The sequence below is a fragment of the Psammomys obesus genome, unplaced genomic scaffold (assembly GCF_907164565.1).
Source record: "Psammomys obesus unplaced genomic scaffold, mPsaObe1.curated_primary_1811, whole genome shotgun sequence".
Taxonomy (NCBI): Eukaryota; Metazoa; Chordata; class Mammalia; order Rodentia; family Muridae; genus Psammomys; species Psammomys obesus.
In genome coordinates, this window is record NW_026596040.1 from 26,792,065 (window position 1) to 26,799,996 (window position 7,932).

Below are 7,932 nucleotides of genomic sequence, written 5' to 3' on the forward strand. Positions count from 1 at the left end.
AAAAATGCAAGTTGGGCTGAAGAGATGGCTCAGTGAAAGTTTAAAGCACTTGTTGCTTTTGCAGAGGACCAGGGCTCAATTCCCGATGCTCAAATGGCAACCCCCAACTCACAACCATCGGTAACTTCAGTTCCAGGAGATCCCATGGTTTCTTCTGGTCTCTGTGGGAACCAGGCACAAACATGATACACACATAACAGACAAAACATTCCTACATGCAAAAGAAAATAAACAAATTTAAAAAAAAAGAAACACAAGCCATAATTTGAGAATTTCAAGGACTAAAACATAAATTATGTGCTGTAATGCTGTTATATTTTTTAATGTCATTAAACATAACATATATACAAAGTGCCTAGGCCTTAAGAACACTGCCTAATGAATTGCCCATAGCAAATGTATCTTATGTAATCAGCTTTCTGTTTTAAAAAGAAAGAGCAAAGAAACACATTCTTATCTTGTACATCTGCAGAAGCAGAATTCCTGGGACACAACTCTATACAGTTTTTGAAGCATTTTTACTTAACTGACATTCTTACCAAAAGTCTTCTAGAATGTAAGCTTCTGACTCTGTCTTGCTCATGTCCAGAAGTTCTTTATTTTGATATGTGTTGTTTCAGAACATTTTCTCAAATCATGTCTTCTAATTGGTAATATATATGAGTTTATCACATACTCACACACACGTGCCTTTAACTAGTCAGAGTTTTCTATGTTATGTTTGGAAATCTTTGCCTATTTCCAGATCACAGTGACATTTTCTTTTCAGAGTGTTACTGTTCTAACTTGCATTCTTTATAAGCTGATTTACCCTAAAGAGAGGTGTATTTTCTACATGCATATTCAATTGTCCCAGCAACATTTATAAAACTTTACCTTGCTTTCCTCACTGGTCTTCAGTCTGGTTTCTGTCACATGCCAGGTGACAGGCACATATGAGTGTATTTTTGGACTCTGGTTCCATGGTCAGTTTGCTTATCTCTGCGCCAGTGATTACATCTTTAGTGTAGTGTTGCATAAGCCATGTTGTCAAGTCGTGTGAGTCCTCGGCGCATTCTTCAGCACTGGAGAGGCTAGTCTCCGTCCTTTCTTTTCTTTTCTTCATGTTCTCTTTAAACATTTCATACATGAGTACTGTATTTGCATCCTTCCCCCCTCCAACACCACTGTGTCCTTCCTTAAATAACTGACCTCGTCTTTATGTTATTATTATATTTCACCTATATAGACAAATGTGTCTGTATATAATCTGGTGAGTTCATTAAGTATCGATCATATGGGTGTGTATTTAGGGCTGACTGCGTGGGATGGGATAACTTATAAGGCTGTTCGATGGTGAAAAAGAGTGATTCTCCCTTTCTCAGAAGCCATAGCTCTTCATCTAGGCTTGGGACCATATGAGGTTTCCCTCCTCTGCACTGAAATGTTGCCTGGAGGTGTCATTATCTAGGTCTGGTTTAGGCAACCACTTTGTTGCGATTTTCATGTATAGAAGTCACAGTCTAGGGGCTGTAGAGATGGATCAGTGATTAAGAGCACTGTCTGCTCTTCCAAAGGACCCATTCACAGTACCCACGTAGCAGCTCACAATTGCCTGTAATGCCAGTTCCAAGGGCTCTGACAACTTTACACTAATGCACATAAAATAAAATTAAAATAATTTTAAAAAGAAGTCACAATCTCACAGCAGACCTCCTAGTCTTCTGTGTCTTACAATCTTTGCACCTCCTCTTCTGTAATATAGCCCACGCTGAGGGTATAACGGTTGCATTGTAGATGTATCACTTGCAGTTGGGTAACCCACAATCTGTTTTGTGTATTTTGATCAGTTATGGCTTTCTTTGATAGTCTCCATCTTTGATGAGAGGTGAGAGAGACACTTATCATATCTGTGTGTATATGAATAAGTATTTGGAAATAAAAAAATAAGTATTTAAAATCTAGTTGGAAATTATTCTGGTATAGAAAGTGCCATTGGTATGTTCTCCTCTATGGTCCATAACCTCACCAGCCACAAACAAGTTTACCCTAAGAGGCATACATTCCCTCTCATTGGAAGGAAGCAGGCAGGCTCTATTCAGTCCTTCGCTCTCACTCCTACCCTCCAGATCCAATTCCCCAGTCTCATCCCCAGTTCTGCAGCTGACTACCTGCTGTGACCTCCCCTTCCTCTCTCTCCCCATCTCCAGTGAGCACTCAGATCTACATACATCTTTGCCACATCATCCCTTTGTCTTAGCCACCAGTTTTAGCTGGCCCTCCTCAGGAACCCACTGATTAAATTTTCTAGAGAAGCAGGTAGGTGATCTTCAGATCTTCACCATCTCTTCCAAAGCCAGTCTCCTAGGTGACGCTCAGCTCTGCATCAGACTTCTTGTTCCTCCTTCTCTGCCCCCATTCCCAAAGAACTAAGCAGATCCCAGCGGAACAGCTCGTTTTTCTCATCTTCCGGACCCCCCAACTCTCCACATCTAGCACATTCACATTACTGTCAATACCCACTACCTAGAAAAATACTCCATCCCGAATACTGGTGGCCACACCTGGCATGATCTCAGAAACATTCCCTACCTGTCAGTTCAGAGACATCACTCTCTCCTAAGAACCAGGAAAGGCAACAGAAACCAAGAAATGGAATACTCACCCAGCAAAGACAAATCCCAAACTACAATTGTCTAGATGGCAAGAAGCCAGCATAAAATCATAATAACAGCTAGGACACTATGTCTCCACGATAGCCCAGCAACTCTACTTCAGGAGGCTTTGATAAGTGCAAGATAGCTGAAGTACCAGACAAGAACTTTAAAATAGCCTTTATGAATATGTTAGAGTTCCTTTTAAAGGAAATGAATAAACCAATCAAAGAAATCTATAAAACCACAAATAAACAGTGGGACAAAATGAAGAAACAGTTCAAGACATAAAGTAGAAATGGAATCAATAAGGAAAACCCAACTTGATGGAAAAAATGGAAATGAACCATTTTAGGGACTAGAATAGGAACCTCAGCGGCAAGTCTCACCAACAGAATACAAGAGATGGAAAAAGAGACTCTCAAGTATTGAAAACAAGGTAAAAGAAATGGCTACCTTGGTTAAAGTAAAGGTTAAATCTAAAAATATCCAAGCACAATACATCTGAGAGATCTCAGACACCATGAAAAGTCTACAATCAATAGGAATAGAGGATGGAGAAAAAACCTAGGTCAAAGACACAGAAAATGTTTTCAACAGATCATAAAAGAAGGTTGCCTCTTCAGGTACAAGAAGTATATAGCACACTAGATAGACTTGGCTAGAAAAGAAATCCCCCTTGGCACATAATAATCAAGACACTAAACATATAGAACAAAGAAAGAATATTAAAAGCTGCAAGGGGAAAAGATCAAGTAATTTATAAAGGTAGTCATATTAAAGTAAGAATTGATTTTTCAACAGAGACCCTAAAAGCCAGAGGGCCTGGACAGATGTTCTACAAACTCTAAGAGACCACAGATGCTGGGCCAGACTACTTTACCTAGCAAAACTTTCTATCACAACAGATGGGAAAATATATTCCATAATAAAAACAAAATTTAAGTATTTCTATCTACAAATATAGCCCTACAGAGGGTGATAGAAGGAAAACTTCAAACTAAAGAGTTTGAACACATTCACACGAATAAATAATTCCAGACCAGAAAATCAAAAAGGGGGGAGGGAACCCCACACATTAACAACAAATTAACTGGAAGCTACAAACACTGCTCAGAGATAACTCTCAACATCAGTGGTCTCAATTCCCCAATTAAAAAAATTCATGCTAACAGAAAGGATGTGGAAATGGGATCCTTCCTTCTGTTGCATCTAAGAAACATACCTCAACCTCAAAGGTAGACTTCGCATTCATTAAAATGGCCTGGTTTCTCAGAGGTAAGCAGCAGACATTTTGTGAGTAGCCGGAGAGTCATCCAACCTGCTTGTGAGATTCAAGCTAACATGATTAATTGGTAAACAATTTCCCTTTGCAAGGAGTCTGCGTTGGCCTCAGGGGACATCAGCCCACTGTGGCACGGACAGTGTGGTAGCTGGTGTTGCCCTGTCTGTGGCGGCAGGAGCAGTTTGTTCGCAGGTTGGTGGATCAGAAAGTGAAGTGCTTGCGCCAGCACAGAAACAGATACAACCACCGAGGCCCACTCCTGGCAAGCTACCACTTTCTGCCGAGGGGACACATGTCCCAAAGTCCCACAGCTTTCCAAACCACCATCACAAGTTGTCGACCAAGGATTCAAGCACAAGAGCCTGTGGAGGGCATTTCAGACTTGAACCATAACAGGGCATTTTAGTGGTATTACAGTAGTTAGTGGTAAAGAAGTTGCCACTTACAGTTAATTTTCAGACCGATCCTTGGCTGTTTACCTCAAAGAATATGATGTAGATGGGAGTTGTCTGAGATATAATTTTGGTTAGGGGAGAGAGAGAGAGAGAGAATGAATGACGTCATGTTTAATATAGGCTACATTGATATCAGTTGCCCATACATTAACATGTCATACGGGATCAGGTATCCCCAAGCTACTAAATAGTATTCATTTTGTGTAGTTAATTAAGCAAAGATGATGTTATGGGTCCTTCTAGGCTTAAACTAAATTATCTGTTCCAAACTTTAGGTTTTTCTTTTATTTCTTTTCTTTTTTGTTTTTCATAGCTTGGGTCCTCTCACATATTCCACCAACACTCTGCCCCTGAGCTACTATCAGAGACCTGTTGTTGTTGTTTTGTTTTGTTTTTTAAACCTGAAAGCTTACCAAAACACACCCATTAGTTTTGCACTGTTTGCTATGAGTCAAAACTAATACACTTTTCCTCATATTGGAAAGCTCAACAATAATGTGATCTTATATACTCACACTGGTTTAAATATTACTCTTTATCCATTTTCTTACTTCAAAGAACAGTTCAGAGGAAAGTGAAGAAATAGAAAAAAAAAAAGGTGGGGAAATAGAAATCACAAGAGAGAAAGAAATGTTTGCAGAGAGGAAAGAAATTTGTTACTTCAACTCTAGTATTTGATACCATTTTGAACACAGAATAAATATTTGTAGACACCGATATCCTAACACAAATGACAAGACAGTAAGAGAGCGTTTGAGTCAGACATTTCAACTGGGAATCAAGCTGTGCAAACAAGAGGAAGCGTCACTAGAGGGAGAACAGCGCCCTCCACTGCACACCAAATCAAGCCAGCGCTCATGAGCTGTTTTATCTTTCAGAGACAAAGTCTGCACATACTTGAAATGCTAGAGCATAGTCAGTGTGGGGCCAAATCCCAGCAGCACATGAGATAATAATATTAAGGGCTTCTTGCAGTCTTTGGATCTCTTGCCAATCTAACTATTTGCCTTGGTTAGATCCCTTTCCCAGTTGCTGTGATGAGAACACTCACAAAAGCAACTCAGGGAAGAGAGGGTCTATTTTAGCTATAGCTCAACATACAGTCCACCATGGCAGGGAAGTCAAGGCAGCAGGAGATGGGAACAGCTAGTCACATACCACAGAACATGAGGAAAAGGATGAATGCAGGCTGTTGTCAGGCTCCCTTCTCCATTTTCTCCAGCCTAGACTTCCTCCACCCAGGGAATGGTCTCACCCACAATTAAGGTGTTTGTATATCAATGAACAGGACCCAGGTAATTCCCAAGCATGCCCACAAGGCCTCTCTCTTTGGCAGTTCTAGATTTTATCTAGTTGACAAAAATTAACATCACACTAGATAGAATATTTTCCTACCTACTTCTTAGAGGTTACCTGGCACTGCGACACCTGCAGCAAGGTGACCTTGAAGAGGACAACTTTCTAATGGTGAAGAGACAGTATTGTGACCCATCAGACAAGTAAGGCTTCACCGGTTCAGGCTTACTAGCTACAGAGTGTCTATTTCTACTTTCCTACTGAGAAAAGAGCCAGCCATCAATAAATCTGTATTATCTCATATTCCAACAGCGTAGAACATGGACTATTTATTTTACCCAAACTAATACTGTCCTGATTTTTATCATACTTCGGCTTGAATGGAAAGTATTTGCTAAGCCCGTGATGACAGTACATTAAATATACTCATAAGATAAAAAATAGTCAGAGATGTTAGCTTATTAATTTTTCAGGAGAATTGTTTGCTGATAATTATACACCAGTTGATTTGGTTGCTAAGGAATATCTTCAAGGCCTCACTTCTTAACACTGTCAAAATGGCAGCAAAATGTCTCAATTACAACTCAGGTTCTAGAAGGAGCATCAAACCGTAACAGGTATTAAATAAGAATAATATTTGAGAACTTTGTAATTCAGTTCAAATAAAAGCAACACTTTAAATGCATTAAATAAAGGTGGTAAATATTGAAATAGACTACCAAAGAACATTGTATACAATGTCTCTTTGGGTGAAAGCAAAAAAAGCAAAACAAATAAACACAACCAGAAGACCTTATTGACAGTGGCAGTCTAGTTGTATGTGGCAAAAATTCCCCCATTCCTACTGATATGAGTCATAATACATTTCATTCTGTTTGCTTACAAAAGGGTAATTGTTGAAAACTTATTTTCTAGTGGCTTTTTTTTTTTTTTTTTTTTTTTTTTTTAATGAATGTGTGTTTCCCACACGACCAATAGGGGCCCAAACGATTGTCTCCTCTTTGGCTGAGGCTTTAGCATAAAGTCTTAGGGTCCTATGGCTGTGGTAAAACATGATGACCAAAAGCAACTTGGAGAAGAAAGGGTTTCTTTAACCTTATGGTTTATAGTCCATCATGAAAGGAAGCCAGGACAGGAACTTGTGGCAGAACTTGGAGGTAGGAACTGAAGAAGAGACCACAGAATACTGATGTCTACTGGCTTGTTCTTTATGGTTCACTCAGGTACTTCCCAATAAGACCAAGGATGGACTTCTCAGGGGTGGAATCACCCACATGGTATGAGCCCTTCTACATCTGTCATTAATCAAGAAAGGGACCCCAAGGATTTGTCTACAGGCCAATCTGAAGAAGTCATTTTCTTAATTTAGGTTCTATGTAGGCACCTTTAAAAAAATTGTTTAACTTAGTTTCTCATATCTCTTTCTCCCTTCTCCACCTCAATCCCTTCCAACACCCCAACACTAGGTAAAAGAGAAAGAAGGTTAGTGAGCGGAGAGGAGGTAGGTCTCTTAGGCCACTTCCTGCTGTGAGGTCGTTGGGTTCCTTTGGGCAAGTCCAATCTTTGTTTCAGGATATCTCTAACTCCTCATCAAACTGCATCAACAGCAACTGAAAGCAGCAGGGGGGAGGGAAACACCAACAGCCTTTTTTTTTTTTTTTCTTTATCAGAGCCTCCTTCCCGTCTCTCTCTGAGCTCTGTTATTTATTCACTCTCCAGAGTCCTCAGAATTAAAGTATCTGCAGCTGGCAAAAATTATACCCTTCTCAGAGCCTGCACGGGGCAAATAGTTTGCTGCTGTGGACAGTCTGAATGAGCCCTATATCACACACCTGCGATTAAAACAAAAACATGTTTTTGTAACATAACTGGGTTTTTAAAGACACCAAAACTTCCTCTACAGTTCCTTCGTCCCAAAGGACCTTAATTTGTGTCAAGTTGACAAAGCAAAACAAAACAAAACAAAAACAAAAACAAAACAAAACAAAAAAACCTAACCAGCACACTCCTCCAGCTATTTTGAAATGTTGAGCAAAGCTTGCTTTCTACTCTCATGGATACAAGCCATGGAAGAAAGTGGGAACACAAATTAGAGTGTGCTCTGGGGTGTGCTCTCACAGCGCTTCCCAGTGATTGGGATGGTTTGAACCAGAAATGTCCCATAGGCTCAGACATTTAAACATTTGGTCCCCAGCTTGTGGTGTTGTCTGGGGAGGTTGTGAGGAGATGGTGCCTTGCTGGAGGAATTTTGTTGTATCTGCAT